Source organism: Corvus cornix, chromosome 1 (assembly GCF_000738735.6).
Source record: "Corvus cornix cornix isolate S_Up_H32 chromosome 1, ASM73873v5, whole genome shotgun sequence".
Classification (NCBI taxonomy): domain Eukaryota; kingdom Metazoa; phylum Chordata; class Aves; order Passeriformes; family Corvidae; genus Corvus; species Corvus cornix.
In genome coordinates this window covers 22293373-22309349 of record NC_046332.1, presented here as the reverse complement: position 1 = coordinate 22309349, position 15977 = coordinate 22293373, and positions in this window count along the sequence as shown.

Here is a 15977-nt window from a genome sequence, read left to right as displayed (position 1 = left end):
TTAGGGAGAATAAGGAGACTGAATCTTGTCATTTGAAGAGGCAAAGAACAGGTAAAGCAGAGGAGAACGGGAGCAAATACAGAAGTCAGACAGAAAACTCCCACCTCAGCAGCAGGACTTGCCATCTAGGTACTGCTTTTCAGATACCCCAGATGAGGGACTTGAGGAGTCTCAGCCTCATCTGTTTCTCACCTCCTTGCTTTGGTGTGTTGCAAAGGAGGCAGGAGGCATGTTTTCAGAGGATGCAGCCCATATGACAGGCAATTAGAAAACCAGAGCTCCCAGAGCAGCTCTGCCAGTGATGGATTTTACAAGCAGAGTAGCCCCTCAGTGAAACCTCATTGCTAGCAAGCATGAGGGGCAGCTCCTCAATCCGTCACCTTGTGTCAGATCACTGTTCAGGGTCCACCTTTCCCTCTCCTCCAGCGAGTTCACTGTGGGATGGGCCCAACATCAGCCCTGGCAGCAGACTCTTTCTGAGCACCTGTGGCTTTTTCTGATTAAGGGGCACCCAGCTGAGAGGCACTGGGAATTAAAGATAAGTTCCAGCACTGGGAGTAGTTCTGACAGCCCTCTAGCACAGCTGGAGAAACAGATGAGTGCAGAGATGTGGATTTCACAAGCCCTGTACAAGGTCTGAAGCACACTCAGCTCTGGATGATGCAGTTGAGCCCTGAGCACCTGGGGATGTGGCAGGCTGGCCAGAAGTCCTCTGACGAAGGTAGTGATTCAGTACCTTCCTGCATGCTGGGTGAAGCACCAAGTGCCCCAGCTCCTGGAGCAGGTGCACAGTTGCAAGGTATCACATGTTCCTGGTGGCTCCATGTCCTTAGCCAGCTCAGCCAGAGGTGGAAGGACACACAGACCTCAGACAAGCAGGATGCCTGGCAGGTATTGCTTTCTCCAAACATTGCCAGCCCAGTCTGCCTTGCCTGCGCACCCGGGGTGGCTTTACTGCAGTGGTACAAAATGTGTGCAGCCTGAGAGCCCTTTGCTTCCCCAGGTCACCCCAGACACCCTGCAACCCTCCCTTTCTGTATGCAGCCTGAGGGCCCATCGATCCACCCTCCTCTCTGCCTGGGCACTTCCTGTGCCTTCAGGCTGGGGTAGGAAGCTACAAGACTGTTAACGCCCTCCTCCCTGTCCCGAGAGATAAATGCACAGATGCATTCCAGCCAGGCAAAGCCTCCTGGCAGCTGAGATCCAGACTGGCTGCTTGACAGGAGTGGCCTCCTCTGTGTATTACCTGGCACTCCAGATGTGTCAGTCCTCCTCCTGGATGCTAAACTTCAGATGTCAAGCTGCTACCTGTGTGATTCAGCTCTTGCTGTCACTTTCTTACACATGTCCTCTCAGGTTCTCAGTGACTAAGACAGGGACACAGAATATGGAAACTTATTTCATTTGCATTTATTTTGGTATTTATAATTATAAAATGTGAAAGGCCTGTTCTTCAATAATCTCTGATGCAACAGTACTGACATCCTCTCAGTGCAATTTGCAACAGGATAGGCTGGTGGACTGCATGTTTCTTGGATCGATTTCAGCTTGCCTTCCCCATGGCTCTGCCATGGCTTCTCTGGTTACCACAGGTAGATGTGCTGAATCCCCGAGCAGTAATGCACACCGTGCCTTCTGCTGTCCGTGCTGGTGGGACAGGGAGAAGGAATGCCACCTGGAAAGGCTCCTCCACCTCTACTGTCATAGAGAAGTCACGCAGGCCTTGGTGCTGAGACCTGCAACTCAATCTGTGGATGTGACCTTTTGGTAAATCAAGCTGACTGTCCCAAGTTTCTAATTCTCCTGCATTATTAATATCTTGCTCAGGAATTAATGTGGGTCAGGCACTGTTTATGGGCCTATGTGTGCATTTCAAGTGTCAGCTTATTCAGGGTTCAGAGATGACTAAAAGCAGGATTTTGGCCCAGTCTTTTTTAAAAAAAGACTCTATGAAATAATGATGCAATGACAAGTATCCTCTTTGATTTTGTTTCTATTCCCTCATCAGGGAAATTGTTCACTTAGGGCCACAGTGAGTTTTATGTAGGGGCCAGGATTCAGACTTATGTTTGCACTGTATCAGGATAAAGGCTTGGAGAGGTGAGCAAAAATTTTAAGAGAAAGCAGCAAGCTGGGCAGAGGGCTCAGAAAACACAGCCTCTGAGGAAGATGTGGTAGACTCTGGTGTGTTTTCTTCTAGACACAACAACTGTAAAAGTTGCAATGCATTATTCCCCATGTCCATGGATGCAAGGCAGGCCTGACTTGATTTACAATAAGGATGATTTATGGTAGGCATAGGGGGAATATTTTCAAGTTTTAAGGATTGCTAGTCTTCCAGCAAGTACCCAGAGACAGTGCTGCTGGGCTACCACCCATCGGTCCTTAAAAACCTGTCTCCACAGCTGGGGGAGGGTGAGGTACCCTGGATCCTGTCCGAGAGCAACAGGAGGCTTAGATCACCATGAGCTAATCGGTGAGGCAACTGGGCATGGCCCGTGGCCTTTTTGGAAGAAGGCTTTTAGGAATGCATTCAGTCAGCATCCCCTTCATTCAGCTGGGTGGGGCTGGGTGACAAGAGCCAGAGATCGCACTGCTAAACTGCAGGAGAAAATGTGAGGGCACCTTGTATTCAAGTGCATGGTGCAGTGGGGAACTACAGTGTTCCACTTAGGATATAGCTGGAGTTTCCTAGGCTCCGTGATGAGTCCTCACCAATTAGTACATGGTGTTTGAGACTTAAGTATGGCTAGAAGCAGGGCAATGCCTATGAAGTTTACAGCTTGATCTCCTTCATGGTTCAGGCCTAAACCCTACCCTTTGGATCAAACTTTTCTTTCTCTTTCAAGACTTCGGGTAGAAATCTAGTCTTGCAATCAGACTGGTGTAAAGGTCTAGTAAGAGCAAGCTACTACATTGCAGCTACACAAGTGCTAAGAACAGAATTAGGTGCAGTACTTGGATTATCTTTTTTATTACACTACAATGTTCCTTCAAGGCATTGCCTTTTATAGAGGCAAACCCAGTTCATACTCATTAACTCAGATGGACTGACAGCAAGGAGCTTGGCTTTCCTGCCCCAACCACATCAAACAAACAAAAAACAATCCTGCATCAACAGAGACACAAGCACTACATGCCAACAGGAACCAGAGGTGTAACCTGCATCCACTTGCATGGTTGTTTTCCACCCCAGCCTTCCCTGATCATTACATTTGCTAATGGCATTGCATCTGCAAGAGACACTTTGCAATCTACTGCCCTGTTCCTGAGCAGAGAAATGAGGCTCCACATGGCAACAGGAGAGTGGAAATTGAAAGAGTTAACCGCACAAGATTGAATACAAGTCATGGCCAGGTCCCTCTGCAGTCCTGAAGACCTTCAGGTGAAAAAAGGGAGCTGACATCTTTTAACTGTGCTCCAGCTTGCCACACCTGCCTCATGGCACCCTGCCTGGTGGCACCGTCCCCATATCTGATCACACGCCCTTCCTTGTCCTGTGACTTTTTTTTCCCTTGCCATATTATAGGCTGATTTCAGGATTGCTAGATGTCCACGGAGCATGAAGGCACCTGTGTTTTGCTGTCAAGGACTCTGGAAGTGCTGCTAGAATCTAGCTGACCCCCCACTGCTGCCTGTGTTGGCAATATTAACAAAAAGTTATTTCCAAAACTGAAATGCAGAGCCAACTCCCTGATTGGAAGAGCAATAAAACAAATCTCACCTCCTCTTTTACCCACACAATTTTTTTTCCTTTTTTTTTCCCCCTCCTACTTCTCAGGGGGTTATGCCCTTTCATCACCATGTCTGTTCTCTGTCTCCTGGGAGAGGTAAAAACCCCAGCATGACAAATCCATCTTTCTTAAGGTGGAAGCTCTCCCAAAAGCCTCAGCATGCTGGTGAAATCCTATACCTCAGAGAACCACCCACCTCACTCATGCTAAAACCATTTCTTGAAAGATCACATAAAACAATCTGTTACGCAACTCTCAGAACATCAAATAACCCCCTTATTTATAGTATATACACTTGCAACAATAAACCTCCCTTTTGAACTGCATTGGTCAATATAGATTTAAAAGGCTTTTCCTATTTCAGTCAACATCTCAATTTGTTGTTTAAGCATTCGGTGCTTGGGCTTGAGAGGAGCTGGTCGCGTGACTTCCTTCAGGACTAGGTGATTAGGTTTGCAAAAACTTCTCCACTGTGGTTCTCTGGGAGATGGTACTGCTCCAATTTTTTTAATGCCAGCTGCTTGCTCTATATGCGCAGCCTATATTAGGAAGCCTGTTTTGAGTTTGGAATTATAGCTGGAAAATGTTGCCCCAAAAATTAAAGAAGAGGATAAAGGCTATTTCTTCAAGCGGCTAAGCAAGATTTAAAAAATACCTGTAACATTTGAGAGGTCCTTTCTGCAATAGCTCCAGCCTATAGAGGCCAGCAGCAGAGCACCAACCACTTGCAAGCAATCTCCTCCATGTCCATCACAGCTCCTTTGGTCAGTCAGCAGAAGTAATATTTTTCTGCAGTGCCCTGGGCACCACATCAGCCCCCAGAAGTCAAAGATTTCTCTAAGCCCTCCACGATGGCCAAGAGAACCAGATGAGCTCAGGCTGGGTGGCCGGTGCTGTGCAGGTGCAGGGCCTGAGCCATCCCACTCCTGCCAGTCAGCAGCACCCTGAGCTCCTCCAGGGGCCACCAGAGCTGCTCAGCTGGGGGTGGACTGAGCCACAAGGGGAGCCCTCTGCCCCATTGCCCGGTCCTCCTGGCCAGCATGGTGGTTTTGGCTTCTCCGTCACACAGCTTCATGGAATCACAGGATATACTGAGTTGGAGGGGACCCACAGGGATCATCGAGTCCAGCCCCTGGCCCTGCACAGGAGCATCCCCAAGAGTCACACCCTGAGCCTGAGAGCATTGTCCAAATGCTTCTTGAACTCTGTCAGGCTTGGTGCTGTGACCACTTCCCTGGGAGCCTGTTCCAGTGCCCAGCCACCCTCTGGGGGAAGAACCTTTTTCTAATATCCAACCTAAACCTCCCCTGACACAACTTCAGGCCATTCCCTCGGGCCCTGTCACCACAGAGAAGAGATCAGTATTCCTTTATTGCAGTGACGAAAACTGCAGACAGTGTTCAAGGTCAGCCCCCTGTTATTTCAGCTAGGGAAGAGCTGACCCCCTCTAGTTCTTCCCCACTCTTTTCCATCTCTTTATGGCTGGTGACTTCCTCAGGGCAAGGAAATGCTTTCTTTTACCAGTTGGTACAACACTTAGTGAATGATTTGCATACATTTATGGGCGGTGAGTGCCCTTGCCTGGAGATGCAGGAAAAGAGGATTGTATGGGTGTGACATGCATTAGCTCTTCAGAACATACCTCGGGGAGGCTGTCTGGTGAGTTAGGCAATGCCCTTGGAGAGGTTTGTGTGCACAGTGTAAGGGTAATAAGCTTCAAAGAATGAAGACAAGACTGGCAGTGCTTGTTACTGTTGTCTTCCTACACATTGGGGCATAAATAAGAGACAGGAAGCTCCCTCTGTTTATGTAGGAACTGGAAGCTTTTGTATCTGTCCATTGGGATAGACTGGAGATTACTCAGGCTGTTTTCTTCACCACCTCTCTGCAAAATATATATATATATATATATATATATATATATATATATATATATATATATATATATTTCTATGTGTTTACTTCAATGATGTCTTACTCTTAAAATTTCCAGGTGTAGGTATTCCAGAGGAGCTATCCAAGCAAACCTTCCTTGTGGGAGTACTGCTTTTGCTGTAACAAGAGTTCTCTTGGTTTAGCTGATTTCGATAAGTGAAACAAAAATAATTACATATTGGCAAAAAGACTTTTAAGTGGATTCAACTGCATTGCACTAAGGTTCTTGTCATTATGGGAATTTCAACTTCTCTGCCAAAGGAAAAAAAAAAGATGAAGTAAAAAAAAAAAAAGCTGTTCCTTAACAATATTGTTATTCTGGCACAAAAAAGACTGTCACAGACATGCCTCAAAATTAATTTTCCCAGATATTCACTGAACTCATGATTATCCTCTCCCATAAGCACTTTCAATTTGAGTGGAGACCAGGCTTGAAACAAGATAGTGCATCCAGCAGTCCATCGGAACATTCATATATATGGGAGCAAGATCTGAACTCTGACACAGCCCTCAAACGAAAATAAATTCCTCAGGCTTTTTAGAAGTGAGAAAATTCAGCTTAGAAAATGCTGGGTGTGGTTGGGGGTTTGGTTTTTTTTTTTCCTTTATCTGCAAGAGAGGAATCTGCTGGATTTGAGCGCTAGATCAGAAGATCCTGAGGCTTAAGGGTGGATCTCAATTATCCAGCCCAGGTCTATCTCTAACCATAATGGGCTTTTTGCATCGTTTCTTGAGGACATGCCCATGCAGACAATAGCTATGTGCCGGCAAGCCAAGGTCTAAATGTATCTAAATACCATATAATCATTAAAAAAACCACACCGGGGGATGGGGAACTGGGCTGCTGTACTGCATGTTCTTGGCAGATACCTGTGCGCTGTGCGGAGCAGTGTCATTGGAGGAGCGAAGCACGTCCTCCTGGGACACGCGATTCCTCAGAGCTGCTCCCCCGCTCTGCCGTCTCCACTGTAATTGCCTCTCGGAGCGCTAGATGTTAACGCTGTGGCCCCAGGGAATGCTGCTTCTCCAGCAGCCTGTGGGAAAGAACAAAGAGGACAACAAGAGAGCGCCTGGAGCAAAGCGCACGGAGAGACATCTCGCACTTCATCAGGGGAAAACCCAAGCTCCAAGTCAGCAGATTTACCGCAATTTCAGGTGCTGGTAATACAGCGTTAAGGTCCTGGTACACATGTGTGTATCATGAAAGTAAATCTGCATTTGCCCAAAAGCAGCCAGTGCCAGAAGAACACAGAAAAGAGCCATCAACATCTGGTGAAGAGCAGATGATATATCCCACTAAACAGCGGCTGGGCTTTCAGGTTTGCCTGGAACAGTGTGATCCTAATCAGAATATGGGCAGATCTTCACCATGATCTTTCCAAAGAGCTGAGCCAAGACAAGTTTTTGTTCAATTCACTGCCCCTAACTGTAGCTTACTGAAAAGTTTAGGTCTTTGAACAGGGCCAAAGTTAGTGGGGAAACCTGGGGTCTTCCAAAGTGACACCTCACTCTAGGATCAGTGACGGATGTCAATAGAATGATTTGCTCTTTGGAGAGGTGCTCTCCAGTGAGTTTGGAAACAGCACTAATTCAACCCTGGCCGTCTTGTGCTGTGTTTCTCTCTCCCTCCTGTTCTATGTAGATAATGACACGATGAGGTTTTTAGTGTGGGATTACAACTGGAGAGTCAGTTTAACAGCTGGGTAAATCCACAAGTGGCTAACGCAGTGCATCAAAGCAGCCAGGAGAGCACAGGCGAGCCCTCAGAAGGGTGCACCACGTGCACCTCTTCTTACTCATGGTAAATGGGCAGCATCCTGTCCTCCGCCTTGGGCAGCCACAGGAACGGATGCACTATAACCCACATGATATTCCCCGGCAATAACTTGTTCCCATGTGTGTGGTATGTGCCCCTATCACCTGCCAGCTCATACTTTCGCTAATTTGATCAAACACAGGACCAATTTTTCCTAATCTGGGTGTAATCCTTCAGATGGAGCTATCACTGCCTCTCGTCTATGTGCAACTCTTTTATCTAGGGCAGCCAGAAGAGTGTGACAGCTGCATGATAGTCTGCCTGGTACAATGGGTGGCCCCAGTCAGGGAGAAAGGACTTGGCAGCCTGCTCCCCTCAGATGCACAGAGGAAGCACTAAGGTGGATTGATGGTGCAGGGGAGAGCCTGGAGCAGCCTGAAAGGTATAACTCACCAGCACATCAGGATACATCACTTGGAGTGGCCTTCATCTCAGCACAGGGCTGTAAATCCCCTTGGCCTGCAAAGCCCCCCAAGGTCAGAGAGGGTGGAGGAAGCAACGGAGCAGCATCCTCCTCAGTGCTTGCCCTTGGCAGCTGGCTCTGCCCTGCCAACACGGAGTATGTGAGCTGCACACCCAGAGGAGATAATGCAGGTCCTTCCCTGGTTTTAGCCTGAGCCACTGCTGCTCTGCAGGAACTTTTGGAAAGGCAATGAGCTCCATACTGCTCTGCTCTGCAGTCAGACCATGGCTGTGCTCAGCACAGGGCCACGAAGGGGTGCTGGGCTGGCAGTGTCCAGATGTGCTCCTGGGAGTGTCATACCCCAGTGCCCATGGCCCATTCAAACCCTCTCTTTGCAACACATGCTGAAGCTGATTAACATGTGAGAACCTCTGTGTCCTCTGGTCTTTAAGCAGAGTAAGCAGCAATAGAGACAACCCTTGCTAGGACTTTGCTCCAATTTTTACAGATCTAGTGAACTTCATCCACAGTACAGGTGAAACTGCAGGTTGATGCAGGTTCTTTCTCAATTACCACTAGTTGAGGCTACTTTCTGAGGTCTCTTGTTTGGATTCTGAACATGTAGGCACAAAATTTTTAAAATTATGTTTCTGTAAAAGCCAGTGTCAACTATGTCTGTCACCTGAGTTCTCTCTCTCACTCAGCAATTCTCTTCTTCTAATTAATTTTCTTACTTTTTTCCATGGGGTAATATTACATTGTGTTGATAAGCAGCTCTTTTCTTTTGCTCCAGAACAGTGACCAGTGCAAATAGGGAGGTTTTAAAAACCTTGAAGAGAAAGATTTTCTGCAAACAGGACTTGTTGCTGAATTAAAAATCTGTTGCAGATAAGGAAAACTTGAAGCAAAAATCTATAGCTGGTCAGTGCTTTGCTTGCTCATGCCTATTTGAGTTGCTCTGGGCAGTAAGTACTGGGAATATAACACATCCTTGGGCTACAGCCCATCTTCACAGAACATTTTGCTGCTGAATGTGCACTTCTTAATAAGGGTAACTGCTCATCTTGAGACTATAATGATCCCAATGCACTCATGCCATGGACTGTTCTGGCAGTTCTCTTGTTTTATTTTCCCACCGCAAGAGCTGGAATGAAATGTGTTTGTTGGTGAAGCTTATTTTTGCTGGCTTTCCATCTCAGGCAGTGGAAGATTTTATGGAGTTATCTTGTCCATTTCAAAACCTTTTTTAAATCATCCTTTTCCCCAAGTTACATTGTCCTGAAATAGCCCTGTATATAAACATCAATCATGCATATGTGCTTCGTGTTTCCCAGGGTACAAAACTCCCTCTGCAAACACAGTGTAGGAGAACTACTGTGAGCCTGCACCTTCTAACCACCAACCTGGCTGGCTGTGGCTGGCGTAGGTGACATTCTTGCTCTTTCTTAGATTCTTGTGCATCTCAGCTAAGATGACCACCAATTTATCTGCATATAATTCCAGGAGTAAGGAGTACTTCCGAGTGTCAGGGATTAGCACCATACTCAGACTGTCCCAAACTCAGACTGGGGCAAGACTTGTGTGTTTCATAGCCCCTTCCCCAGCTCTGTCACTTCTGTAGGACCCCAGGGGGATCCTACTTGAGACCCTGCCTCTGTTCCACAGGAAGACAAGGGCATTTCCTTAGTAATTTCGGGTGGGCAGGATGCTTTTCCTAACAGTGAAAGACTTGGCCATTATAAGCTATAGGAACTATACCTGATTACCAGCAAATCTGGGGGCTCCTGTCTCCCCCACTGTGGTGGCAATACCGGTCTGTGGCAATGCTGCCTTGTGCTGGCAGTGCTGTTTGTGTGGATCTGGTGTAAGAGCAGATCTCCAAATAAAAGACTTCATGGAAACAAAATGGGGGATGCTTTCTGCATGTTTGTTTCAAGTGGGACCGGTTCTGCAACCTGTTTCAGTGTTTGTCCATAGCACTTGAGCCCACGTAGCTGCTGGGAGAGATGGGAAGTGCCAAGGCAGCAAAAGGAAAGGCCAGGGGACTGTGGTGGTGAGACAAAGCTTTTGCCCTGTGAATGCTGATGGATGTTTTGGGAACATCCAGGCAGTCTCAGACTCCTGAACGATGAGATTACCCTCCCTCTTTCTTATTGAGACATGTACCTGGGGGATACACCTGTTATCACTTTGATTTCTTCTTACCACATGGTGCTTTTTAGACAATTACACTTCAGGCACTGCTGAAGTATCTGCTCTGTAGTATTTGCCTTATCACAATACTTGGCTTTGCAACTTCTGCAAAAATTTTCATGGGGGCTGGATTCTTACAAAAGTGAACCTGCATAACAAATGACTCCATTTCAGAGCCCAATGCTATCTATCTTTTCTCTCTTATTCTGAGGCTGTATAGAGGAATTTTCCTGGTTTAGGGAAAGAAAACCTACAACAAATCAGTGTCAAACAACCAATGCCTTCCCAAAGCTCAAGCACTGCCATGACAGTTTGATAACCAGCTGAAAAATGTGTATGGTGGAAGATCCAGAGTGAGAGTCTGGGCCCTAAAAACAGGGTCCTAATCCATCACCAATTACTGTGTGCAACACTTGTCCAGAGAGCCCACACAGTGAGGTAAGGTTGCACCATGCTCTCTCTCCTTCCTTGAATAAAAAGTGTCTGCTCTAATGAGAGGCAAGTCCCTGATTCAGCAAAGCACTTAAGTGTTTTGATGAACTGGGGCCAAACTGAACATCTTGTGCAGAACTCAGTTGTCTAGTGAACAATATCAAATATTTTATTCATGGATGCAGACTTAAATGAAAATTAAAGACATGGCTATTTAAGGCCTTAGGTGCCCAAACCAATATGGTTCATTTTTTATTATCTTAAAGTAATCATTTGTACGGGAAAAGAAGCAGCCACCTCCAGAAAATCCATCCCTGTCATGCTGGGAAGAATATTCTCAGTCCTCCCACAGCATCCTGTCAATTTGATGGCTTATGTGTCTTGCTTAGAAACTTGTCACATTCAGGCTATTCCAGATCAACAAGTTCCAGCCAGTATCATCTCTTTTCCTACCAGGAACACCCAGCTTCAGTACCCTATGCAGGTGTGGGGAAGTGAGGCACAGCCTCCTGTAGTCCAGATCAGGTATTAGAAGGGTCTTAATATTGTGCCATCACCCTTACTTGGCCTTCAGTCCCCGTGCAAGGCACTGAGCTCTGTGCTGACCTTGGTCTCTGAGGCTGCAGCCAGCAAGGGTCCGTGTCAGGCTGCTCTCCTCGCTCCAACACCTCCTGCTGTCCTGCCATAAGGGTCTCTCCAACTCAGAGAACATCAGCCTTGGACAATGAAGCATTATGGCAGGTGAACACAAACCTCAGTCTAAGAAAGCTTTCGCTGAGCAGTGTTTCACCTGAAATGCTCGATGCAGCAGCATGCTGTGGCTGAAGGCTGCACCACAGGCAGGTGGAGAGAGCAGAGCTTGGACTTCGGCACATCCTGACTTCAGGGTGTTTCTCTTTGGAAACATGATCTTTCTCTAATGAAAATTTTCAGTAGAACATTATCTATGCCTTTTGTATATTTGAAAATATTTCTGTAGATAGTAAACGCCAAAGAGAGCTGTTTCTAGTATTGCAACACATACTTTTATTTTTTTCTCCTTGTCCACCCTAAAGCAACAATCTTCAACTCCCTTTTACTTATCAATACACCCACTTGTCCTCTCAGTTACGCAGAAAACAGTCAAAGTATGAATTAAAAAAAAAAGAAATCTGGCATTTTTCACCAGCCTGTCTATACTTAGATGCAATCACCTCCCTGCCATGGAATATAGGCAGATGCAAATGAAAGGAAAATGGAGGGGGAAAAAAAAAAAAAAAAAAGAAGCACATGGAGACATTTTTGGCTAAACCTTATGCTCTCTTAGATTTATTCCTATACAGCTACTAGTGCTCAAATGATTTCCAGAGCAAGCATACGTTACATGGCACTCGGTTTATCTGCTCTGGAATGGCAAAGTGCACACACAGATATACACTGTGGTTCCAGGGAGTCTAGGGATTTCAAAGGTGCTTTATCTTCCAGATAACTCACTGGCAGAGTGAATTAATAACAGTGTTGGTAACTAAAACTGGAATGATAGGTTATGAGTATGGGCTTTAAAAAAATAAGTGTCACTTAAATGCATGTTACAGATTCGTTTAGAGCAAGATTTTATCCTCTATGCTTTTTGATTTCTGGATTCCTAAGCACTTTTCCCAGAGAAGCACAAATCCTTGAACCGTGTATTTCAATCTACTGGCAGTGGCTTTGCTTTCTGTGCTCCCTCAGCATCACCCTCCTCCAAATAGTCTTTGGGGATCTGTGAACCAGAAGTAAAACCCCATCTCCTAGCAGTTGGACAGGAACCACGCTCCCCTAAATCCCACACATTGATCTGATTTACTGCATGACTCTTGTAAGCCTCCATCCACCTCCTCTCTGGGAAAACACAAAAGATCCACAGTTTTTAAGTTCTCGGGCTGAGGCACTTTCAGCTCAGTACACAGAAAGGCTGAGTGGCCAGAGTTCCCACTTACGGAAGTCCCAAGTGCACAGGAATTTTGTCCAGGCAAAGAACTGAAGCACTTGAAATGACAGGAATGCTGTGTATTTGTGCCCTTTGCCTCTGCAGCCCATGACACCGTAGCTCTACAGGAAGGTGAATCTATTTATATGCAATGGCAGAGGCTCGAGCCCTCATTTTCACCGGGCCTTTGAGAAGCCTTTGTCATGTTTTTGCAACACCACGTGAATGATTTGGAAGGCTTCAGAAAAATACTAAATACTGTCAAAAATGCAAAATGTTTGTATCTCTCAGCCAGGGGGAGGTAAAAAAGTGCCAGAAGCTTAGCCAAGCTTGACAGGGTATAGTGGATCTTGATCTTTGCTCACCCCATAGTTAGATATTGTTTCCCCCACCCCCCTTTTAATGGAGTCACTGCCTTAGCTCTGAAAGTGATCTCATTAAAGGCAGGGGACAAGACAGCAGAGGGTATGAGGCCTGTAATTACACATGGAAAGTCGACAGAAATACCATTTCATATACCTTGTCTTCTCAGTTTCCCCTCTGAAGGGGGGTGGTCTTCAAAAAAGCATGAACCCCTTTTGACCACTCCTCTGAACCACACTGACAGAGAGTTCATGGTGGACTACATCTCGCTTTACCTGCACTGTTGCTGCTTTTGTTGCCTCCTGTAGTTTGCTGTGGGTAACCCTGTCCTCTGGAGACTCTTGAGATAAGGTAGGAGTGGATGAGAGAAAATAGCTTATTTGGGCTCAACTCTGTTCTGGTTTTTTGGGGGTTTTTGAGTAAGTAGGAACTGCAGGAGCTTTTCTTCTCTGCTGGTAAGGGCACTGTAGTGTCCATAGGCAAACTGCTCCAACACATACAGCGCCAGTCAAGAAGCTGCAGTGGTTTTCAAGGTGAACATTGAAGAGTGGCTCTTGTTGCAACACATCCAAAAAGCTGGTGAACATGGGAGATGTCACAGAAAGAAAAAACAGATGAGGGATGGCATTCTTCCCTGTTCTGGGGACTATCCACTGCTGGGATCCTAGTTTTCCCAGCAAAGGAGGAAAGCCTTTTCCCTAGGCAGTGGCAGTTGTGAAGGGATAAAGAAGCTTTGCTTCGCTGTGTCAAGCTACATGTAGTCTATTACTGGAAGCAGGAATATGCTTGAGTGGAAGCTGTCATATCTAGCAGCAAGAGCAAAGGGCTTTCAGACCCTTGGACTCTTAACTGGAACCTGCTCAGCTACGGCTCATCCTTCTCCTATCAATGCATCCCATGCTACCTACCCTTGGAATTCGACTGCTGTGCAGCAGCCCACAGCCACACCAACAGCTGCTGTCTGAGGGGAAAAAGGATGTATGGTTGCAGATCTGCAAAGTAGCGATTCAAGATTACTCCTGGGATGACCTGAGAGGGACACACAAGCCAAAGAGCAGGAATTTTCAGGTATTAAAGCCTGATTGGGATTTCACCTGCTGGCAAGATTGAAGTTCCCTGTATCTTATCTTTGCTTCTCTCAGTCACACTGCCAAGGTCTCAAGGAGTTTGTAATTGCTTGTAGATACTGAAAACAGAGCTCTCCTGATTTTTCCTAAGCTAATCTCACTGATACCGATTACGGAAAGAGAACATGAGCATTTCCAATACAGAACATTACAATCCCTGCCTGGTTTGATGTAATAAAATTTCCTTTGATCTGTATGGATTTTTTCTCCATTTAAATAACTGACAGCGACACTGAGACACTAATCCAGGTCTACAGTACCACAGCTGCATGCTACAATTTCATGTTATGAAGAAATGACAAGGCATCAACTATTCCAAGGAAAAGACGGGTCAAACTGATAGTCTGACAAATGAACCACACTGGTTAGGTAGCACTTCAAGGGGCAATGTAGTGCAGGAGTGGTCTGGAGGTCTTCTTTTAGCATCCTATTGATGATGCTTCTTCACTGCCACATAGAAAGAAAGTCAAGTTTGGTATGGTGTATTGCTCTTCAGGAGTAAAATGCTGTTAAGGAGTGAAAATGAAACAAACAGGTGATTTCAGGCACTGGAATTTGTACCCAGTTCCTCATGCCTATCCCCTTCTCCCCACCCACTGGCTTTCATGGGAAATCTCAGAGGAAAGTCTCAAGGGTAAGAAATAAAAGCTATGTGAGAGTGTCACCCCGGGATCAGGTGGTGCAGGTTGGTAGGGAGAGAGCTGTCCAGGTATTTTCTAGGTAAACCAAAAGCTTCAGTATTCCAGTCTGTCAGCACAGTGCCAGATGTAATAAAGACCATGAGAGGCTCCAAAATGGAGCTTATGCAGACAACTAAAAAGTGTCTCTGAAATTCTGGCCTGCTGTCTAAAATTGCATCTGATCTCACTGCTGGCTTTTGCTTTCATGTTCAGTATGTTCTGTTGCAGAAGCACCTCAGAACTGAGCAGTCAAGATGTTTCTAAGTCCAGCTGGAGTCACAACAATGGAGCATCCCCCACGTCTGCAAACAGCAGATACATCTGAAGCTCTAAAAGCAGATCTAGGCAGCAGAGACAGGGCCAAGCCCCACCAGTGGTGTGGTGCCTCTACTCGACTGTTTAAATAAACATGATGGTTGCAGTGGCAGATCTTCCCCTAACAGACATGGTTCTGTGGGCAGTTTAATGAGCAAGCTCTTGTGCAGGATGCTTAAGGCTTGAGTTCAGTTCTCTTCTCCTGCAGAAGGGTTTCAAGCCATGCTAAGCAGGGAAGTGCTGTAGCTATGTTCCTCCTTCCCAAGAAAGTTCACAGCTATTTTGGGGACCCTCAGCAGGTGAAGCCTCCTGAAACACTTTCTCCTTTACAAGTTTACACAGGGCTCCAGGGCTTCTACTAAGCTGTTGAGAATACAAAAGAGCATCAGCTCATTTTCTTTGCCAGAGAATCTAGACAGAAGTAAAAGCAAAGTCAACAAACTTCTGCAAAAAAACCCCCAAACACAAACAAAGTGAACTAACACACACTCTTAATTTCTGCATCTGTCTTTCCCAGAATTTGAAGCACAAGGTAACGACGACCATAGCCAAACTTGGTCCCCTAGCCAGGCTCCCCGAGCAGCAGAGGGCACAGAAAGCTGCCCCCCAACTCTTCACCGAGTCCTGAAGCAGCAGAAGTTGTTTCCGGTGAGCACACGCACATCTCCCATGGAACGGGGCGCGCTGAGGCTCCGGCAGGTCGGCAGCACGGCAGGGACCATGCCCAGCAGAAAGCGCTGGGGTGGAAAGGGAGCACCGGGGGTCTTGCGCCGCTGAGCGAGCGGCGACAAAACCCGCGGGGAACCGGCACCTGGGGGCTCCGGGCGGCCACAGCGCCGAGCGGGCAAGGCGCCCGGGGGGCCCCGGCCTGGCGGCGGCGCCGCAGCCAAGGCGGGCGCCGCGGAAGGGGCCGTCGCTCCGGCGAGACGCGGCCGGGGCAGCCGGGGCGAGCCCCAAGGCGAACCCCCCCATCCCAAGATGCACCCGGAACGGCGGAAGGGCCCGCGGGCGCTACTCCCTCCCACAGCCCT